The sequence below is a fragment of the Myxocyprinus asiaticus genome, chromosome 28 (genome assembly GCF_019703515.2).
Source record: "Myxocyprinus asiaticus isolate MX2 ecotype Aquarium Trade chromosome 28, UBuf_Myxa_2, whole genome shotgun sequence".
Lineage (NCBI taxonomy): Eukaryota > Metazoa > Chordata > Actinopteri > Cypriniformes > Catostomidae > Myxocyprinus > Myxocyprinus asiaticus.
Window position 1 is genome coordinate 41,015,860 of NC_059371.1, and position 23,473 is coordinate 41,039,332.

General features: G+C 39.4%; 1 pseudogene; it reads left to right on the plus strand.

The window, feature by feature from the left end:
* LOC127418539 (zinc finger protein 37-like) overlaps nucleotides 1–22,119 on the plus strand; it is a 34,579-nt pseudogene extending 12,460 nt beyond the window's left edge.
* The last annotated feature ends 1,354 nt before the right edge of the window (nucleotides 22,120–23,473 follow it).

Genomic DNA, 23,473 nt, shown 5'->3' on the forward strand with positions numbered 1-23,473 from the left:
TAAAACTGAAAATGATAAATAATTATTTTGTCTCAAAAGAAATGTTAATTTCAGGGATGTTCATTAGCTACATACATTTGCAACATTTCAAAAAATAATACAAATGTGATAATTGCCTCAATCAACATTTCGACACCACGCAAAGATCTCATGGATCAGAAAAATGTTTCCAGTGTGTTGTGACAAACGGGTGTTTAGGAAAGTACTGTGGTAGTTTTTGTTGCTATTTAGTGTTTTGGGAGAAAATAAAAACCAATGGAGCCTTTTACCCTGTGGAATCTTTAGCCCTTTTGTACCATACTTTCGCCTGACACTACAGCGCGACGCTTGGCGGACAGCGCACATACCTCCCCAAATTCTAGTGATGTTTATACTTGATGTGCTTGCTGTTGTACTATTTTGTGAAACGACATGTGGTGGTCAAGATCAGTTTTATTCTAAATCAGCAGGAAGAGCAGTGAGAAGTAGTTTGCCAGAAAAAAAAACAACAATGGCGTCCCACATGCATTTGCTTGATTTGGATGGTGGATTTTTATTTTTATTGATCTCTCAGTCAATTTTTGTGCTTTTAAGCATTTAGTATTTACAGTTGAAGTCAGTTTACATACACCTTAGACAAATACATTTAAACTCAGTTTTCACAATTCCTGACATTTAATCGTAGAAAACATTCCCTGTCTTAGGTCAGTTAGGATCACTATATTTTAAGAATATATGTCTTGAAAATGTCAGAATAATAGTAGAGAGAATGATTTATTTCAGCTTTTATTTCTTTCATCACATTCCCAGTGGGTCAGAAGTTTACAGACACTTTGTTAGTATTTGGTAGCATTGCCTTTAAATTGTTTAACTTGGGTCAGATTTTTTGGGTAGCCTTCTACAAGCTTCTCACAATAAGTTGCTAGAATTTTGTCCCATTCCTCCAGACAGAACTGGTGTATATGAGTCAGGTTTGTAGGCCTCCTTGCTCGCACATGCTTTTTCATTGGGTTTAGAAGAAATAAAATGTTGGGTATCGTCGGCATAACATTGGAAACTTATTCTATGATTCCTGATATATATGCTTCCCCTGGGAGATATTAAGGAGAAAAGCAGAGGCCCTAAAACTGATCCCTGAGATGGAAAAATTTAATTCTACAAATATTGGAAATTGTTTTTCAAAGGTTACATTGCTATCAAATATAACACCTACATTTTTTGCTGTAGGAGTCGAAATTGTGTAGAAGGAAATTTCTAGCCATCCACTCTTTGATATCATTTATACACTCTTTTGGAAAAATTTTAAATTGAGTTTCAAAGAAATATGAAGTTGTGTATTGTTGGCATAACAGTGAAAACTAATTCCAAGGTTCCTGATAATGTCTCCCAGGGGGAGCATGTATAGGGAGAAAAGCAGAGGCCCTAAAACTGATCCCTGTGGCACTCCATACTTAACTTTAATTTGATCTGACAGTTTCTCATTAACAAAAGTGGTAGTGGTCAGAAAGATAGATAACTGCCAGTTTAAAGTTTCTTGGGACATGCCCTAAGGATAATTGAGGAGTTAATAATATTAAGACTAGGTTTTTAGATTACAGGAAACACCTTTCAGGAGTTTAGTCGGTATTGGATCTAACATACATGTTGCTGATTTTGATGTTTTGATCATTTTTGTTAGCTCTTCCTGACCTATAACAGCGAAGGATTGAAGTTGCTTGTAGGTAATAATTTTAGTCTTCTGGGGTGCTGTGGCAGATGGATGTGTAATTCAAATTTTGTTTCTGATGATTTTAATTTTATCAGTACCGCATAAACACCTAGGATTGTTGTGGATATTTTCTGCGTTTCTAAATATGCAGACCTGGCACTTTTTAGAGCCTGTAGTTAGAGACACTATCCTTCCATAACCCGCAAAATACCTATAATTTTGTATTCTTCCACTTACGCTCCATTTTCCGAGCTGCTCTCTTGAGAGCATGAGTATGATCATTGTACCATGGTGCAAGATTTTTCTCTTTATCTTTCTTTAATCGAAGTGGGGCAACACTATCTATAGCGCTAGAGAAGACTGTATCCATATTTTCTGTGACAACATCAAGTTCTTCTGAATTTTTTGGCCTACTGAGTATTTAAGGCAAGTCTGGAAGATTATTAGTGAAGCTGTCTTTAGTAGTTGAAAGAAAAGTTTTACCTGAACGATAATGTTGTGTAGATTGAGTAACCTTTGCTAAGCGCAGCATACAAGAGACGAGGTAATGATCTGAGATATCATCGCTCTGCGGCAGAATTTCTATATTATCAACATCAATTCCATATGACAAAATTAGATCTAGCGTATGATTTCGCCGATAGGTTGGACCTGTCATAATTTGTCTAATCCAAACAGAGTTGAGAATATCGATAAATGCTAATCCCAGAGTATCATTTTCGTTATCGGTGTGGATGTTGAAGTCACCAACGATTAAAGCTCTATCCACATCAACTATTGGATCTGACAGAAAATCAGCAAATTATCGAAGGAATTCAGAATATGCCCCTGGTGGTCTATATACTGTTGAGCGAACAAAAGATGACAAATTTTTATTTATATCTGACAATGTCACAAAGTATTATCAGTTCAAAAGAATTAAACTTACAACCAGACCTTTGAGTAACACTGAAAATAGCAACACCTCCTCCTCAACCTTTCAGATGAGGCTCATATTTATAACAATAACCTGAGGGAGTAGGCTCATTTAAACTAATATATTCATCTGTTTATTCCAGGTTTCAGTTAAACAGAGCAAATCCAAACTATGATCTGTAATAATTGAATTTGCAATTAGTGATTTGGATGAAAGCAATCGAATGTTGTGTAGTCCTACCTTTATATGATGTTTATCTTAATTGTTTTGTTATTTTCAAGTTTGACATCAAATTTTTTCTAAATGACTTAATGGGGTTTTGTGTTCATGGAAAAGACACAGTCTCAATATGATATACAAGTGATTCATTCTCTATGTGTTGTTGTTTATGTGACCTGTGTGAGGGGTCAAGGCAGCCTTTTGGATTAGCCAGTTTGTCTGCTTTCTGTCCTTGGCCCCAGTTAGTCAAATACTATCACTATTAAGACTATGAGCCATATTACCAGAGAGGAGAGCAGCACCTTCCCTGGAGGGATGGAGTCCGTCTCTCTTTAGCAGGTCAGGTCTTCCCCAAAAACTCTTTGAATTGTCTGTGCTATTCTCCGGACACCACTCAGAAGTCCAGCCATTCAGTGACACTAATCTACTATAAACCTCATCACCACAGTGAGCAGGGAGGGGGCCACAGCATATTACAGTGTCTGACATCATATTTGCAAGTTCACACACCTCTTTAACATTATCTTTAGTGATCTCCGACTGGTGAAGCAGGATATCCTTAGTGCCAACATGAATAACAATCTTAGAAAATCTATGTTTAGCATTAGCCAGCACTTGTAAATTTGATCTGATGTCAGATGCTCTGGTACCCGAAATGCATTCAACAATAGTGGCTGGAGTCTCTATTTCCATGTTCCTTAGAATAGAGTCACCAATAATGAGGGCGCTTTCAACATGATTCTCAGTGGGTGCATCACTGAGTGGGGAGAATCGATTGGAAATCCTAACAGGAACGGGAGAGTGGTATCACTTTGCCCTACTAGTATGCTGTGGAGACATCACCCAAACGCCCTGCTGCTCTACAGCCGGGAACCAGAGTGTGTGTTGCTCGCTATACTACCCGCATTTGAAACAGTATCCATCCACAGGTCCTCCACTACAGTTCAGATGCGTGTCTCTAACTCATTAACCTTCTCTGTCAGCCTGACTAATTCCTTACATTTATCAAATGTAAATCCCTCACTGCTGATGAAAAAATCTATAGTAAATGTGTGGCATGCAATGCATGAAGCGATAATATGAGTGAATGCCATGACTTTCCATAATTGTTTGTTGTTGTTGTTTTTTTTGTTTGGTTTGTTTTTAGATTCAAACTTTTTATTGATTCAAAACAAAACAGAATAAAACAATATAAATGCAGAGAATCAACTTTTAACCCCCACTGATTCCCCAACCCCAACCCCATCCCCCTCCCAATTCCTAACCCTCCCCAACAAGCACCATGATTAAAGCCTGGGTTATATACATCCAATATAAACACACACAAAAAAAATATTGAGAAAATAAAAGTACAACAATAAACAAAGAAAGAAAGAATAGAAGAAAAGAAAAGAAAAATCCACAAAGGATTCGATTTAGAAGTTAGATCATAATTGCATCTCTCTCCACATGTTCTTCACTGAGAGCCTTCCAGAGAGGACAGGTCTTTGCCCCATTTCTTAACATACACACCTAATCTGCCAAGCTGCTTATATGACATTTTTTTAAATGCTGCTACCCTACACAATTTGGTGAACTATTCTTAAAATGAGGGAGCACCATTTGACTTCATCCAAGAATTATCTGTCTGCCAGTCATTACACTACTTTGGACCCAGCTTTTTGTATATTCGACAACTGCTTTAATAACCACCCCATCACCCAATATACATAGTCTAGGGCACAAAGAAATTTGAGTGTCTAAAGCCTCACATATAAAATTCTGGACTCTTACCCAGAATTCTTACCCCTTGAATCTTAGTGCAGAACCACAGAGCATGTGCTATGTCTCCATCCTCCAATTGAATTGCCAGCAGGTAGGTGTGTCTTTTAAACCAAGCCTAAACAATCTACAGGGAGTACAGTAGAAATGATGCAAAATCTTGAACTGAATACTAAAGCCATACCCTTGCATTGCCATGACATAGTTTTAAAATTTTTAAGAATTCTTTCCCACTCCCCATCCTCCAATACCAAGTTCAAATCACTTTCTCATAACCTCTTAAGAGCTTTTAAGGCCCCATCACCAAGATTCTGAATCAACAAGGAATAATACACTGATGCTTCATGCCCCTTTCCAAAGGCTGTGAGCACCATACAGAGGGTGTCTGCAGCTTTAGGGGGCTAATACCGATCTCCGATTTTTTTTAACACTAAGACCGGCCGATACAGATACCAATCTTTTTTTAAAGTGCCCGTTGCCACATTTTTGCAAGTTATATGCTGCAGTTAGTTTATGCCTCACACAATAAAATTACAGTAACGCTTTACAAAAAGTTTCCATTTGTTAACATTATTTAGCAACATTAGTTAACATAAACTAATGAACTTAATGTTAGTTACAACACATACATTTTTAAAATCAACAGTTGTATTGGTTAGCAATAATACACTATTAACTAACATTAACAATGAACAATTGTATTTTTATTAACATTATGATAAATAAATGCTGTAAATATACATTGTTCATTGTTTGTTCATGTTAGAAATTAAATCTTTTTATAAAGTGTTACCAAAATTACATTAAAATTACTTTAATTGTGAATTGCTAATATTTATTTGTATTGAAAACAATTATGAATAGTTCTGTTGTCAATATCAAAGGTCATTGTGACATACTGGCAACCAGTAAAAACCATGAAAGCATCACACACAGCAGAGATACATTCAAAAATAAGAAACATCTACAGGTGCTGGTCATATAATTAGAATATCATCAAAAAGTTGATTTATTTCACTAATTCCATTCAAAAAGTGAAACTTGTATATTATATTCATTCATTACACACAGACTGATATATTTCAAATGTTTATTTCTTTTAATTTTGATGATTATAACTGACAACTAAGGAAAATCCCAAATTCAGTATCTCAGAAAATTAGAATATTGTGAAAAGGTTCAATATTGAAGACACCTGGTGCCACACTCTAATCAGCTAATTAACTCAAAACACCTGCAAAGGCCTTTAAATGGTCTCTCAGTCTAGTTCTGTACGCTACACAATCATGGGGAAGACTGCTGACTTGACAGTTGTCCAAAAGACGACCATTGACACGTTGCACAAGGAGGGCAAGACACAAAAGGTCATTGCAAAAGAGGCTGGCTGTTCACAGAGCTCTGTGTCCAAGCACATTAATAGAGAGGCAAAGGGAAGGAAAAGATGTGGTAGAAAAAAGTGTACAAGCAATAGGGATAACCACACCCTGGAGAGGATTGTGAAACAAAACCCATTCAAAAATGAGGGGGAGAACCACTACGCACAGACGTATGCAAGACATGGGTTTCAGCTGTCGCATTCCTTGTGTCAAGCCACTCTTGAACAACAGACAGCGTCTGAAGCGTCTCTCCTGGGCTAAAGACAAAAAGGACTGGACTGCTGCTGAGTGGTCCAAAGTTATGTTCTCTGATGAAAGTAAATTTTGCATTTCCTTTGGAAATCAGGGTCCCAGAGTCTGGAGGAAGAGAGGAGAGGCACACAATCCACGTTGCTTGAGGTCCAGTGTAAAGTTTCCACAGTCAGTGATGGTTTGGGGTGCCATGTCATCTGCTGGTGTTGGTCCACTGTGTTTTCTGAGGTCCAAGGTCAACGCAGCCGTATACCAGGAAGTTTTAGAGCACTTCATGCTTCCTGCTGCTGACCAACTTTATGGAGATGCAGATTTCATTTTCCAACAGGACTTGGCACCTGCACACAGTGCCAAAGCAACCAGAATCTGGTTTAAGGACCATGGTATCCCTGTTCTTAATTGGCCAGCAAACTCGCCTGACCTTAACCCCATAGAAAATCTATGGGGTATTGTGAAGAGGAAGATGCGATATGCCAGACCCAACAATGCAGAAGAGCTGAAGGCCACTATCAGAGCAACCTGGGCTCTCATAACACCTGAGCAGTGCCACAGACTGATCGACTCCATGCCACGCCGCATTGCTGCAGTAATTCAGGCAAAAGGAGCCCCAACTAAGTATTGAGTGCTGTACATGCTCATACTTTTCATGTTCATACTTTTCAGTTGGCCAAGATTTCTAAAAATCCTTTCTTTGTATTGGTCTTAAGTAATATTCCAATTTTCTGAGATACTGAATTTGGGATTTTCCTTAGTTGTCAGTTATAATCATCAAAATTAAAAGAAATAAACATTTGAAATATATCAGTGTGTGTGTAATGAATGAATATAATATACAAGTTTCACTTTTTGAATGGAGTTAGTGAAATAAATCAACTTTTTGATGATATTCTAATTATATGACCAGCACCTGTATCCATTACAAGCTCTAAAACTGCTCCAGTGAGAAATCATTAATACTGTATCTCTGATTTGTCTTTGGCATCTTGTTGTAACACAAATCACTAATTATTAAGCAACTGCGTGAAGACGTGGTGCTGTTATTGAAGGTTAAACAGTTATATCTGTTATTAGTGGTATTGTGACCAAAACTAATCTGATTTAAATTGGGATCCTCAGAGAATAGCACTGGGATGAGTGACTGGAGAGCTGCATGTTTGATTGACACGGAGAGTGCTCATGTTAAAGAGAGTAAAGCTTTACTTTTACTTTACTTTGTTATTTAATACCCGTTTGTAGTCTCTTTATTCTCTTCATGCTCACTGTGCAGCGAGTCAGAATTACTACAGTAATGACTAGAATCTGCCCTAAATCTAGGCATGATCAGCCGATCATGTATTTAAGATGAAGATCGGCCCAATTTAGACTGGTGGCCGATCGATCGGTGCACCCATAGTAAATACCTGTAAAATTGAGACCTAAAAATCCCAAATTGCTATACTTTCAAATTATCTTAAAGCTCCATTTTCATAAAGGTCACCAAGTGTAGCAACACCCCTCTCCAACCATTCTTTCTAGCAAAAGGGGGACTTGGTAATACACAATTTGGGGTTCAGCCATATGAGAAGGAAATATTTAGGTAAGTATCAAAATTGAACATATGGGAAACCTTGGTCCATACTGTAAATGTGAAATAATGGGATGCTTCCTATTTAGACCAATTCAGCCTGTATCCTGAAAACTTAGAGAAGGAATTAATGATTTTATGAAGGCTAGGCATAGATCAACTAGGGTTGGAGACAAATAATAATATATCATCTGTGTAAAGTAGAAGTTTATGTTCCACACCTTCTGCAACAATACCCGGAAAACCATTGTCTTTTCTTATGCTAATGTTTCCAGGGTAAGACAGAATAGCAAAGGGGAGAGAGAGGACAACCTTGCTGAGCTCCCCTACCAAGAGAAAAAAAATCTGAAATTAATACATTAGTTTGCACTGCTGCTTACGGTTGTTTATAAAGTAACTTAATCCACCCAATTAAAATGTTCCCAAACCTATACATTTCCAAAATCTTAAAAAGATAGTCCCATTCCACCCAATCAAACGCCTTCTCAGCAGCAAGTGAGACCGGGATCTGATAATTCGCTACCAACCACATAATAATTATAAAACGTCTAATATTATCAGAAAAACTACGACCATGAATATACTCCACTTGATCTATATGTATAATAGATGTAATTACTCTGCTTAATCGATTAGCCAGAAGTTTAGACAATATTTTTGCATCTAACTTGATCAGGGACATTGTACAATAACATTTACATTAATTTGGGTTCTTATCTTTTTTAAGAATGAGACTGATTAGGGCTTGCATCATGGCTGGCAGTAGTTCACCTTTCTTTAATGTCTCTGTGTAAACTTTTAACATATGTGGAGCCAGTTCTGTGACATAAGATCTAAAAAATTCTGCGGCAAAACCATCTGTCTCTGGTGCCTTACCTGTTGGCAAGGCTTTAATTACCTCAACAAGCTCCTCCAAAGTAATATCTGAGTCAAGAAAGTCTTTTTGATCACTCATCAATTTAGGAAGTTCTAATGGCTCTACGAAACTGCTAATATCCTTATCGGAAGACAAAGACGAGAAGCTATAAAGATCTAAATAGAATTCTTTAAAGGCCTTATTTTTTTATTTATTTTTTCTTCTCCCCTTTTTCTTCCCAATTTGGAATGCCCAGTGCACTCTAAGTCCTCGTGGTGGCGTTGTGACTTGCCTCAATCCGGGTGGCGGAGGATGAATCTCAGTTGCCTCCGTGTCTGAGACCGTCAATCCATGCATCTTATCACGTGGCTTGTTGAGCATGTTACTGCGGAGACATCGCGCGTGTGGAGGCTTCACGCAGTTCTCCGCAGCATCCACGCACAACTCACCATGCGCCCCACCGAGAGCAAACCACATTATAGCAACCACAAGGAGGTGACCCCACATGACTCTACCCTCCCTAGCAACTGGGCCAATTTGGTTGCTTAGGAGACCTGGCTGGAGTCACTCAGCACACCCTGGATTCGAAATTGTGACTCCAGGGGTGGTAGTCAGCGTCTTTACTCGCTGAGCTACCCAGGCCCCCTCTTTAAAGGCCTTATTAATATCTGTGGCAGAAGTTAATATATTGCCACCTGAAAACTTCACTGAAGGAATGGTGAAAAAAACTCTGTTTTATGTATCTGGCAAGCATTTCCCTGCTCTTTCCCCCAACTCAAAATATGCCTATCTTGCCCTGAATAACTAAAACTCTACCTTCTGTGACAAAATAGTATTGTACCTATACTTTAGCTGAGTCAACTCTCTAAGACCATTGGATGGCATACAGCGCTTCTGCTCTGTTTCAGCAATTATTTTCCAATTCTATGAATTCCTGTGCTTTGATCTTTTTAATGAATGAGGCATATTGTATGATTCGCCCCCTAAGAATTGCCTTAAGCGCCTCCCATGCCACACCCACAGAGGACACTGAGGACCAATTGGTTTCTACATAACCATTGACTTCTGTCTTTAACATCTGTTGAAATGCTGGGTCCTGTTTTCTTTTTTCTATATGCGGCAACATCTCTTAACCCACCATAGCAAAAATATTTTTAAAAATCTATTTTAGAGTTAATCTTATGAACTGAAGAAAAAAGGTGTAGTCCCTCCCAGATGGATTCAAAAGTCTCCAAATGTCTGTAAGACCAAGATTTTTACACATCCTCTGTAGTGTCAGCTCTAAAGGGTCTACACACCTTTACATCACTATAATCAAGGACCGGATCCATTAACAGTTTGAAGTCTTCCCCCCAAAACCATATCATGAACATCCCAGCTGCTTGTAACTTTACCTCAAGATCTATAAAAAAGTTCTGATTATCAGCGTTGGGTGCATAAATATTAGCCAAAATAAGAGTTTGCTCCTGTATTTCAGCCAAAACAATAATGACTCTTCCTAACTTATCTTTAATCTGCTTGAGATATTTAAATTGTAAATGCTTATGTATCAGTGTGTTGACTCCCCTGCACTTACTCAAACCAGCACTGCAAAACACATGCCCACCACATGTCCTACCAAGCTTTTCAGCTTCCTGTGGAGAAAGGTGTGTTTCTTGAAGGAACACTATATCATATTTTTATCGCTTAAGGAAAGATACAAGCTTCCATCTTTTAATAGGGTGCCAAGCTCATGAACATTCCACATGGATAGAAACATTTTACATATATTAAAGTGTGACATATTGACATGTAAATATAAATTGTGTACCCAAGGCAAAATTACATAGACCACTTTCCAACATTGATGAAACCATCAAATCCTGACCAAACAGAACAGAAAAAAATTATTTCAACCCTGCACACAACAGTCCCAACTGGCATCCATGCCCCAGAAATGCGACGGTCAATGCATGCTCACGATATTTTCCGCAACACTATTGCTTCCATACTGCTCAAGTCCGGTGTTTTTTATTTTAAAAAACTGTCCCTTGTTTTGATTTTTTCTTTCATAAACATGCCAATAAATTGCACAAAAATGTATTCTATAAAATAAGACCCAGTAAATAATCACATCAAATCCACATCAAACCCACAAAATGAACAAATTAACTCAACAATAAGTCGATAAAGGGAAAAAAAGAGTAGAGCAAGAGTCAGTGGACAGCCAAGAGAATAACAAACCCTCTCAGGCAGCATCAGTAAAATGCATGATGTGTAGTCTGTATTGTTGACTGAGTTCAGGCAAAATTACCCACTCACGCCATTGATGTAATGAAGGCGAAAGCTTGTCGTGGGCATGTAAAAGTCTTTCGACTGTCCTTGGCGTCAATTCTCAGCATAGCAGGAAAAAGCTGTATGAAGCCCACCTTCTTTTGGTGCAGCAATTTTTTACACTCTTTGAATCCATCCCTCTTCGCTTGTGTCGCCTGGAGTCTGGAAAAACCATTATGTTGTGGTCCTCCCAGCACAACTTGCATTCCTCTCTGCTCGCAGGACAAAGTCTCTGTCAGCCGGCCGCAAGAATCTTGCCAGGAAAGATCAGGGTCTGTCACTCGCCCCAGGAAGCTGACCGAAAACTCTGTGGGCAGAGGAGCTACTTGCTACAGTTTTTATCTATTTAAACTAATGTAAACCTTACATCCGTTTTAGAAGAGTTTATTGTATTTTGTGACTGAATCAATGAATTTGGTGAAATGTTGCTTCCTGAGACATACCGGACTTTGGTGAAACATAGCTGACACACAGCCTTTGTCCTGTTCACTACTCATTGCCCAGTATAACTGTAGTTTACTACGAAACCATAATGCTCCCAAAGAACAGATTTCAGAGATGATGGTGGGTCTTCAATCTCTAGCTTATTTAAGTCTAAAGTATTTTTGAGAGTCACGTGACGCCATGTGATGTTCGGACGTGTGAACGGTGAGCTCTGCGCACTTTGCTAGTTTTAACACTGTTAATGACATCAACCGGTGAGATTCGATACACTCTGTTCCATAACTGTTCTAGGAGGACAATATGTCAAAGAATTCAAAAATCCTGTGCTCTGGAAACATTAAAAGACACTTACATGCTCAAGCTGATACCTCTGAGAAGGCCCCGAGCCAGGGAGCCGATTTGTTTGGAGAAATGAGGGAAATTCGGCGAGAAATGTTGAACATGTCGGCAATGCTGACAAAGGTCATTGCTGACTTGGAAGATCTTGCTGTAATATGTTGATCGATCACTGCCATGGAGACGAAGTTCTCTGAGGTGGTTACAAGTGTGAAGGATGTCGAGAAACTGATCGATTATGTGGAGTCATCAGAGAGGGAATTAGCAGCTAATCCGCTAGTGACCAAGGTGGATTTGGAGCATGTCTGGTAGAAATTGGAGGATATGGAGAACCGTAGCTGGCGGAATAACATCCGAATCGTCGGAATTCCTAAAGCCAAAGAGGGACAGGATATGGTGAAATTCCTGGACGGACTCTTTCTGAATATGTTTGACATAACGGGCCATAAGCTGGAAATCGAGTGAGCTCACAGGTTTCTGGCTAGGCAATCCGCTGAGGGAGACAGGCCCCGATCAATTCTGGCCAAATTTCTGAGATCATCCGATAAAGATCTTGTGTTATGCAAGGCGAGGAGTAAAGGAAGGCATTTTTGGAAGAACCACAGCATTTTCTTGTTCCCAGACTTTGCGAATTCGACAAGAGAGAAACGTGATTGATTCAAGGAATGCAAGAAACTCTTACATCAACAGAAGGTCGCTTTTGCACTGATGTTCCTGGCCAAATTGAGAATAGGTGCTAAGGATGGCCGAAAATCATTCACATGTCCCCAGCAAGCGATGTCCTTCATAAAGTCAATGGAGTAAGTTATTTTGTGGTACTCGCATTGTAGCCGAATGGACCAACTCACATTCACTTGACTGTTCGAGGAAACTGAGTGCCTTTTTTATTTCTTTTTGTGCTGGTTCCACCTAGCGGCTGGAGTTTGTTTTGTGGAGTTACGCTCCTTCGGGACTGTTTTGTGGATGAATCACATGTTCTTTGTGCTTATGCCTCCTACTGGCTGGAGTTTGTTTTGTGGAGTATTTCTTGCAAGACATTGGAGTGATTAGGTCATTCATTGCATTCATGTAGCAGCCGAATGGTCCGGCTCATTGAACATTTGTTCGACTGTCTGAGGAAACTGAGCGCCTTTTTTTTTCTTTTTGTTCTGGTTCCGCCTAGTAGCTGAAGTTTATTTTGTGGAATAACACACCTTAGGGACAGTTATGTGGAGGAATGTACACGTTCTTTGTGTTTATTCCGCCTATTGGCTGGAGTTTGTTTTATAGATTATCTTTTGTGTGTAAGTCTGTCTCACAAAATGTGTATAGAAACACCAGACTTGAGCAATCCAATGGCAAAGTTGTCGCGGGGGTTCTTGTTGGCGTGCATGGACTGTTTGAGTTTAGAAGGATGGACAGCGGGGTTAATGCACACGTTTTTCTTTTTTTCTGTTTGTTTGGTTCTGGGGGAAGTTCGGTGTTTGATTGTTGCACTAATGTTGGAATGTGGTCTTTATAATTTTGTTTTTGACACACAATCTATTTTTTCTCATATGTCAAAATGTCAAATGTTAATATGAGCGTATTGTCTCTGCACGTGGAATGTGAATGGGTTGGGGCACCCCATAAAAAGAAGGAAGGTTATTTATCTTCTTAAGCATAAGAAATATGATAGTGTTTCTTCAAGAAACGCATCTTTTGGGGGCCTGGGTAGCTCAGTGGTAAAGACGCTGGCTACCACCCCTGGAGTTTGCTAGTTCGAATCCCAGGGTGTGCTGAGTGATTCCAGCCAGGTCTCCTAAGCAACCAAATTTGCCCAGTTGCTAGGGAGGGTAGAGTCACATGGGGTAACCTCCTCATGATCGCTATAATGTGGTTCGTTCTCGGTGGGGCGCATGGTGAGTTGAGCGTGGTTGCCGCGGTGGATGGCGTGAAGCCTCCACACGTGCTATGTCTCCGTGGCAACAGCCTAACAACAAGCCATGTGATAAGATGCGCGGGTTGACGATCTCAGATGCAGAGGCAACTGGGATTCATCCTCCACCACCCGGACTGAGGCAAATCACTGCGCGACCACAAGGACTTAAAAGCACATTGGGAATTGGGCATTCCAAATTAAAAAAAAAAAAGAAACACATTTTTCCCCGAAAGAAGCTGAAAAATCTGGGACGATATGGGGTGGGCATGTTTTCTTTAGTGCTGGCTCAAGTAAGAGCAGGGGAGTCATTACACTGATAAGTAAGCATCTACTATTCAAATGTCTCAAACAGAATAAAGATAAATTAGGAAGAGTCATTATTGTTTTAGCAGAAATTCAGGGGCGAAGGTTGGTTTTGGCTAATATTTATGCACCTAACGCTGATGATCAGGGCTTTTTTATAAATCTTGAAGGGATGTTGCAAGCTGCTGGCACCCCTCATGATATAATATTTGGAGGAGACTTTAATCTATTGATGGACTCAATCCTTGATCATAGTGAAGCAAAAGTGTGTAAGCCCCTAGAGCAACATTGACACTTCCCAGGATGTGTAAAAATCTTGGTCTTACAGATATTTGGAGACTTTTGAACCCATCTGGTAGGGACTATACATTCTTTTCATCAATCCATAAGATTTATTCTAAAATAGATTTTTTTTTTTATATCTAAGTCCCTCATTTCTTCTGTTGTTGACTGCTCAGTTGGAAACATCTTAGTCTCAGATCACGCCCTGGTGAGTTTAGAGGTGTTGCCACATACGGAGAAAAAGAAATCATATAGTTAGGGCTTTAATGTATCCCTTTTGCAAAATCCTGAATTCCAACAAATGTTAAAGGCTGAAATCAGTGTTTATATGAAGACCAACTGGCCCTCAGTATCCTCTGTGGGCATGGCTTGGGAGGCACTTAAGGTGGTTCTTAGGGGTCGGATCATAAAGTATGCCTCTGTCATCATAAAATCCAAAGCACGAGAACATGTGGAGTTGGAAGGGAATATTAAAAATGCTGAGGCAGACCTGAAGTGCAGAATGTCATCTGATGGCCTCTAATATCGTCAGAATTGACAATACAGATATAGTACTATTTTGTCATGGACAGTCATACTTTGAGTTGAGGGACAAAGCAGGGAAGCTTTTGGCTAGATGTATAAAGCAGAGAGAGATTTTTCTACCATTCCCTCAGTGAAATCTGCTGGTGGTGAAATCGGCCATTGATATTAATTAAGGAATTCTACCTTGATCTCGATAGTTCCACATCTTCGTCTACTGATGAAGATATTAGAAACATTGTGGAACAATTAGAACTCCCTAAACTGAGGACTGAGCAAAAAAATTATCTTGATTCTGAGCTAACCTTGGAGGAGCTTGGCGAGGTAATTAAGGCCTTGCCTACAGGCAGGGCTCCTGGGCCAGATGACTTTGCCGCTGAGTTTTGTAGATCTTATGCTACAGAATTGACTCCACTTTTGCTAGAAGTTTATACAGAATCATTAAAGAATGGAAAGCTTCCGCCAACCATGACGCAAGCCCGGATCAGTCTGATTTTTAAAAAGGACAAATTCCAAGCGAGTGTAAGAGTTACCATCCAATTTCCCTGATCCAGCTAGACGTAAAAATATTGTCCAAAATTTTGTCTAATCGATTAAGTTATGACATCTCTTATACATATAGATCAGGTGGAGTTTATTCAGGGCCGCAGCTCTTCTGATAACAGTAGGCGTTTCATCAATATCATGTGGTCAGTGGCGAATGATCAGACTCTGGTCGCTGCCGTCTCACTTGATGCTGAAAAGGCATTTGATATGGTAGAATGGGATTATCTTTAAGATTTTGGAACTGTATGGGATTGGGAGTAAGTTTATTGGATGGATTAAATTACTTTATAGACACCCGGTAGCGGCGGTACAAACAAATGGATTAATTTCAGATTATTTTACTCTGGATAGGGGCACCCGGCAGGGTTGCCTTCTTTCCCCATTATTGTTCTGTCTTGCCCTTGAACCATTAGCAGCCGCCATAAGAAAGGAGGATGATTTTCCATGGGTGGTGGTGGGAGGTGTGGCGCATAAACTTTTGCTTTATGCAGATGATATTTTATTATTTGTCTCCAACCCTATTAGATCTATGCCTTGCCTCCACAGAATTATTAATTCCTTTTCTAAATTCTCGGGATACAGAGTCAATTGGTCTAAATTCGAAGCTTTGGCTCTGACAGCGTACTGCCCGGTAAAGGCTTTTTCATCACAAAAAATACATTAAATGTATTTAATTGATATATCATTGTAAAAAAATATTGCCTCATTAAGTAGCTTCAATGCAGCTAGCTACTTTTTGATAGTAACTTGTAGTGTAGCAAACTACATTTTCAAAAGTGTAGCTTGACTGTAGCTTAACTATTTTAAATTAAGAGTAGCTTGTAGCTTGTCAAATGTTTCAAAGTAGCTTCCTCAACACTGACAATTACTCGAATGTGAATTATTTCTAGTCAAAATTGCATTACAGATATCTCAAATAGTTTTGCCGAGGCAAAATTGAATTAAAACGATTAACTCTGCGAGTTTTTCAGGATAAATCAGTTTGTGATTCAGTCCAGTCCAGTGATGAAGAACACAGAGTGCGTGAATGGGGGGCTGATAGAATGGCACTGAAAACCATTTATTCTACAGTGATAAGAGCAATACTAGACTATGGATGTATGGTTTATGGATCAGCATCTAAATCACAATTAGGAAAATTAGAGAGAATTCAGTCACAAGCATTAAGAATTTGTTGTGGAGTTTATTCTTCTTCTCCAGTACCAGCATTACAGGTGGAAATAGGAGAGATGCCAATCCACTTAAGGAAGCAACTGATATTGACATACTGGGCAAACTTAAAAGGTCAGAAGGATAATCACCCTGCAAAAAAGGTACTAGAGGCATGTTGGGACCATGGCAAAGGGAAAATTTATATTTTTGGCTGGATTATTAAGGATTTAGTGCAGGATATGAAATGATACGAGTATAATGTTACCCCAGAGGTAATATTACCATCAATACCTCTATGGATCTTACCACAGCCAAACGTTGATTTATTCCTATTGGAAGCAAGACAAGATAAGGGTCAAAATACATTAGAGGCATAATTAACAAAGGAGTATATATGGACTCAGTATGAAAGTTACATACAGGTTTTTACAGATGCATCTAAAGATCCAGGGAGAGGTCAGGTGGGGGTAGCATACATCATTCCAAGATTGAAAGAGGCAGAAGGAAAAAAGGATATCAGAGTCTGGGCTCTGGCTGGGCCACTCAGGGACATTCACAGAGTTGTCCCGGAGCCTCTCCTTTGTTATCTTGGCTGTGTGCTTAGGGTCGTTGTCCTGTTGGAAGATGAACCTTCGCCCCAGTCTGAGGTCCAGAGCACTCTGGAGCAGGTTTTCATCATGGATGTCTCTGTACATTGCTGCATTCATCTTTCCCTCGATCCTGACTAGTCTCCCAGTTCCTGTCGCTGAAAAACATCCCCACAGCATGATGCTGCCACCACCATGCTTCACTGTAGGGATGGTATTGGCCAGGTGATGAGCGGTGCCTGGTTTCCTCCAGACATGACGCTTGCCATTCAGGCCAAAGAGTTCAATCTTTGTTTCTCATGGTCTGAGAGTCCTTCAGGTCCCTTTTGGCAAACTCCAGGTGGGCTGTCATGTGCCTTTTACTGAGGAGTGGCTTCCGTCTGGCCACTCTACCATACAGGCCTGATTGGTGGAGTGCTGCAGAGATGGTTGTTCTTCTGGAAGGTTCTCCTCACTCCACAGAGAAATGCTAGAGCTCTGTCAGAGTGACCATCGGGTGCTTGGTCACCTCCCTGACTAAGGCCCTTCTCCCCCGATCGCTCAGTTTGGCCAGGCAGCCAGCACTAGGAAGACTCCTGGTGGTTCCAAACTTCTTCCATTTATGGATGATGGAGGCCACTGTGCTCATTGGGACCTTCAGTGCTGCAGAAATTTTTCTATACCCTTCCCCAGATCTGTGCCTCGATACAATCCCGTCTCGGAGGTCTACAGACAATTCCTTGGACTTCATGGCTTGGTTTGTGCTCTGACATGCACTGTTAACTATGGGACCTTATATAGACAGGTGGGTGCCTTTCCAAATCATGTCCAATCAACTGAAATTACCACAGGTGGACTCCAATCAAGTTGTAGAAACATCTCAAGGATGATCAGTGGAAACAGGATGCACCTGAGCTCAATTTTGAGTGTCATGGCAATGGCTGTGAATACTTACGTACATGTGATTTTTTTTGTTTTTTATTTGTAATAAATTTGCAAAGATTTCAAACAAACTTTTTTCATGTTGTCATTGTGGGGTATTGTTTGTAGAATTTTGAGGAAAATAATGAATTTAATCCATTTTGGAATAAGGCTGTAACATAACAAAATGTGGAAAAAGTGAAGCGCTGTGAATACTTTCCGGATGCACTGTATATTGGAGATTCTTCAGATATTATATAATGCAGCAGACAAATAAGACAGTTCAGTTTTTATGGGAACTGCGCATATTGGAGTATCAGGGAACAAGGAAGCAGATAAATTAGCAAAACAAGTTAAAAGGAAAGGAAAATATAGACATGCATATAATGTATAAAAAAGGAGTTAAATCAAGAATGGCAATTTTATTGGGATAATGAACAAAAGTTGGGCATCTACATTTAATACAACCATTAGTAGGAAGAGGAAGAAATTCAGGTGGGAGGAGAAAAGAAGATTGTATTTTATCTAGACTCAGACTGGGACATACAGGGCTTAACTAAACAATGTATATAATAGGAAAACATCTTACAGGATTATGTCATTGGTGTGGCGTTAGAGAAACAGTGGAACATGTATTAATACAGTGTAACAGATACAGAGGAAATAAATAAACTAACAGATGAATTACAGAGGAAAGGAGAACAGCAATTAACTTAAAGAAGCTTTTAAATCCAGTAAGAGGGGATAGTCTGTTAATACAATTTCTGAATAGAACTCAGTTAATGGAAAGAATATAGCTAGGCCATAAAGGTTTTTTTTTTTCTTTTTTCATTTTCCTCCTCTCTCTGGGCAGTGAGGGACTTGGGGCTGAAAATGGAGGAGCTGAACACGAGTCCTGAAAGGTCTGGGGAGAGAGGGGAAAGAGTCTCTGATCCGTAACCCACAGTAGATGGCGGTAATGCTCTATTTTAGAATGCGAGCCGCCTATAAAAGAAGATGAAGAAGAACATGAGTGTTGTTTTTCAAACCGGCAAAAAACAAGATGATCCGAGAGCCCAGTTCGGTACGAGTTTAATGTCTTTTACATCATTGTATGCATTTATATGTACTTCAAGATTATGTTTATATTGATAGATACTTTTCTGTGCATGCTATTTTTCTCATTTTGGCGTTTTAATGACCATAAAAGAAGATTATCTCCCCATGGAGCATTGTTCTCTGACCCCTTAAAATAGTTTCAGGAAAAACAAGCAAAAATCTGAGAATATCATGTTTAATTTCTGATATATCAGCTCTTTAAATACAGCGGCTGTTTGTAAATTAGTTCAGTGAAGGTGATGTTTTATTGTACAATATAGCCTAAAGTTATAATAGCTGTCAGGAAATAAAAACACATTTATATTTATACCATCTCAGAAACAGATTTGGATTAACAGATCTGTTCTTGTGTGTAATTATAATAATCTTTTTTAATTTGATAAGTGTCAGTCCATTATAATGATGATGTTTTTGTGTTCAGATATTTATCATGAGAGAGCAGGTGGATGTGATCTGCTGTAAATCAGTAGGAACTGATCTGTCCATGCTGGATATTGATGATTTCAGATGTGATTGTGTTGTGTTTGTCAGGAGCTGGAAAAGGTTTCCTGTCAATCTTCAGTGTGTGTGACTGATGGGACCTCCACAGAAAGTCAGGATTCAGTGTGGAGCGGCAGAGATCAGTCCACACCACAGCGGCTGCTGGACAAACTCTCTGAACAGAGATCCAGAGACACACAGGACTCACAGCTCACTTTACTCTGTTCTACTGATGCTCAGGAGAGTGTGTGTGACAGTAATCAGGGTGATCAAACCTCCACAGAGTCTCTGACTTCTGTCTGTAACACTGGAGAACAGCAGATGCTGCAGACACCAGTGAAGATTGAAGTGAAGCAAGAGGAGATAAAAGAAGAAAACGCAGCAGAGGAACAACAGAGTGATGAAGATGATGATGAACAGCAGATGTTGCAGACACCAGTGAAGATTGAAGTGAAGCAGGAGGAGATAAAAGAAGAAAACACAACAGAGGCACAACAGAGTGATGAAGATGATGATGAACAGCAGATGCTGCAGACACTAGTGAAGATTGAAGTGAAGCAAGAGGAGATAAAAGAAGAAAACACAACAGAGGCACAACAGAGTGATGAAGATTTTATTCCGTCAGGTATGTTTCTTTGTTTTGAAAAAACAAAGCCCATCTGGCACCAACAATCATGTAACGGTCCAAATCATTGAGAGCAAATTTTTTCCCCATTCTGATGGGTGATGTGAACATTAACTGAAACTCCTGACCCATATCTGCATGATTTTATGCACTGCACTGCTGCCTCACGATTGGCTGATTAGATAATCACATAGATGAATGTTGGTGCCAGATGGGCTGGTTTGAGTATTTCTGTAACTGCTGATCTCCTGGGATTTTCACGCACAACAGTCTCAAGAATTTACTCCGAATGGTGCCAAAAACAAAAAACATCCAGTGAGCGGCAGTTCTGTGGACAGAAACACCTTGTTGATGAGAGAGGTCAACAGAGAATGATCAGACTGGTTCGAACTGACAAAGTCTACAGTAACTCAGATAACCACTCTGTGCAATTGTGTTGAGAAGAAGATAATCTCAGAATGATATTCTGAGATGCGGGTTGGTGCTGTTTTGGTGGCACGAGGGACCTACACAATATTAGGCAAGTGTTTTTATTTTTATTTATTTATCCCCTTTTCTTCCAATTTGGAATGCCCAATTCCCACTACTTAGTAGGTCCTCGTGGTGGCACGGTTACTCACCTCAGTCTGGGTGGCAGAGGACAAGTCTCAGTTGCCTCCACTTCTGAGACCATCAATCTGCGCATCTTATCACGTGGCTCATTGTGCATGACACCGCGGAGACTCGTAGCATGTGGAGGCTCATGCTACTCTCCGCGATCCACGCACAACTTGCCATGCGCCCCATTGAGAGCGAGAACCACTAATCGCGACCACGAGGAGGTTACCCAATGTGACTAACCTCCCTAGCAACCGGGCCAATTTGGTTGCTTAGGAGACCTGGCTGGAGTCACTCAGCACGCCCCGGATTCGAACTCACGACTCCAGGGGTGGTAGTCAGCATCAATACTCGCTGAGCTACCCAGGCCCCAGGCAGGTGGTTTTAATGTTGTGGCTGATCATTATATATCAATTCACTATTTTTTTTTTTTTAAATCTTAAAAAATATTGAATCGGCATTTCAATATCTTTAGAGTGAGTCATCAGGCAATTCCTACTCCTAATAAATACTGGATGTTTGTTGTGTTCTCCATTAAATTGGGGTTTAATTTGATTTTTTACATTTTACCCTCCCAAATTGAGTTTTGTCTATTTACTTGGTTCATTGTAGATCTGATGGAAGTGAAAGAGGAACATCAAGAACTGAATGAAGAGGAGGAGAAACTTCAGTATCAGAAACATCATGATTTAATAACTGGAGAAAAATCTTTGAGTGGTTCAAAGACTAAAAAGAATTTCTCTCCAGAAGAGCCTCAAAGAAGAGCAGCCAAAAATGCTTTCACCTGCTCTCAATGTGGAAAGAGTTTCAGATATAAAAGCCATCTTATTAAACACATGAGAGCTCACAAAGGAGAGAGACCTTACACATGCCACGAGTGTGGGAAAAGTTTCACTATCAAAGGACACCTTAATAGACACATCAGAGTTCACACTGAAGATAAGCCCTACACGTGCCATCAGTGTGGAAAGAGTTTTAAATATAAAGACTCTCTTAATGTGCACATGAGAGTTCACACAGGAGAGAGGCCTTACAAGTGCCAACAGTGTGGGAAAAGTTTTGCATATGCACACCATCTCAAGTATCACCTCCGCTGTCACTCTGGAGAAAGGTCATTTAAATGTGATCAGTGTGATAAAACATTTGTTTTGAATTCAGTCCTAAAAGAACATCTGAAAACTCACAAAAATGAGAAGCCTTACAAGTGTTCTTCTTGCGGAAAGAGTTTTGCACATGTGTCCTATTTTAAAGAGCACCAGAAAATACATACCAGTGTGGGGGCTCATAAGTGCTTTGAATGTGAGAAGACCTTTAGTACTGCCGGCAACTTGAAAAAGCACCAAAGAATTCATACTGGAGAAAAACCTTTCAAGTGTTAATACTGTGAAAAGACTTTGTTATAAAACCTGAAAATACACGAGAGGTTTCATACTGGAGAAAAACCATACCACTGCTCTTCTTGTGGGAGGAGTTTCAAACAATCAGTTAATCTAAATAGACATGTAAAAAAGTATTGCCCAAGTATTCACAGTGAGCAAAAATCATCTTCAGGTTCAGCGACATCAGTTAAATAGTTGGAAATTCAGATAAACCCAAAGATTTCCCCGAAAAGAGCAGAATCATCTAAGAGAATAACAAAGGACATTAGAAAGTGTTTGTATTAATAAATAATTTGTGTAGGAATGCTTTTCTGTTATGTTTGGGCTAAAAAAAAAAAAAAATATGGAAACTAGGGATGCTCCGATCAGTCCGGACACTGATCACTATTGGCCTGTTTTCACTTTCTATGATTCAATTGCTGGTCTCATAATTTAACCGATCACAAAAGATGCACAGCTCCTTTAATGCCTTGTTTATAGGATACAACGAGGTTAAAGGCACTCCTTAAAGAAAGTGTGCTTTTTCTTGGTCACTAAATGTGTCATGGTAAAAAAAAATGGATGTGTTTTTATTGAATATTGATGGAGCAACATAATTTGTGTGAAAAGGAATAATAACGGAAGGTTGTTTAGATTAAAATTCAGTTAAAAAAAAGTGGTGAGGGAGCCTTTTACCCCACACTTGGAGTAAAAGGCCCCTAAAGGGTTTAAATTAATATCGTGTAGATACCAGAGAAATAGTTATAGGGCACAATTTGTCAGCTAATGCAAATACTTTTGAGACAGCAAGATGCTTTTTTGAGTAACAAATTAAGATGATGCTTACTCAAAATAACTACTACAGAAAGTCAACTGTTTCCTGTAAATTTCAAACACATTTGGCATTTTATTACATCTCAAGTATTCTATAAACAAACTATTCTCTATTATGATTGGATGTCAATGTGAGCCCACTTTGAAAAATGTTCAGAACAAATCTATTTGCCCCATTTAAGAAAAACATTGTTTAATAGGGGCCTTTAGCCCCTGCAACAGGTGGCTTTTGACCCCAAATACTATCCTTTCACTTATTGGACAGTTATTGAAAATTTTTGATTTAATGACCTTAAAACTGAAAATGATAAATAATTATTTTGTCTCAAAAGAAATGTTAATTTCAGGGATGTTCATTAGCTACATAAATTTGCAACATTTGAAAAAAATAATAAAAATTTGATAAAATTGCCTCAAAATCAACCTTTCGACACCACACGCAAAGATCTCATGGATCAGAAAAATGTTTCCAGTGTGTTGTGACAAACCGGTGTTTAGGAAAGTACTGTGGTAGTTTTTGTTGCTATTTAGTGTTTTGGGAGAAAATAAAAACCAATGGAGCCTT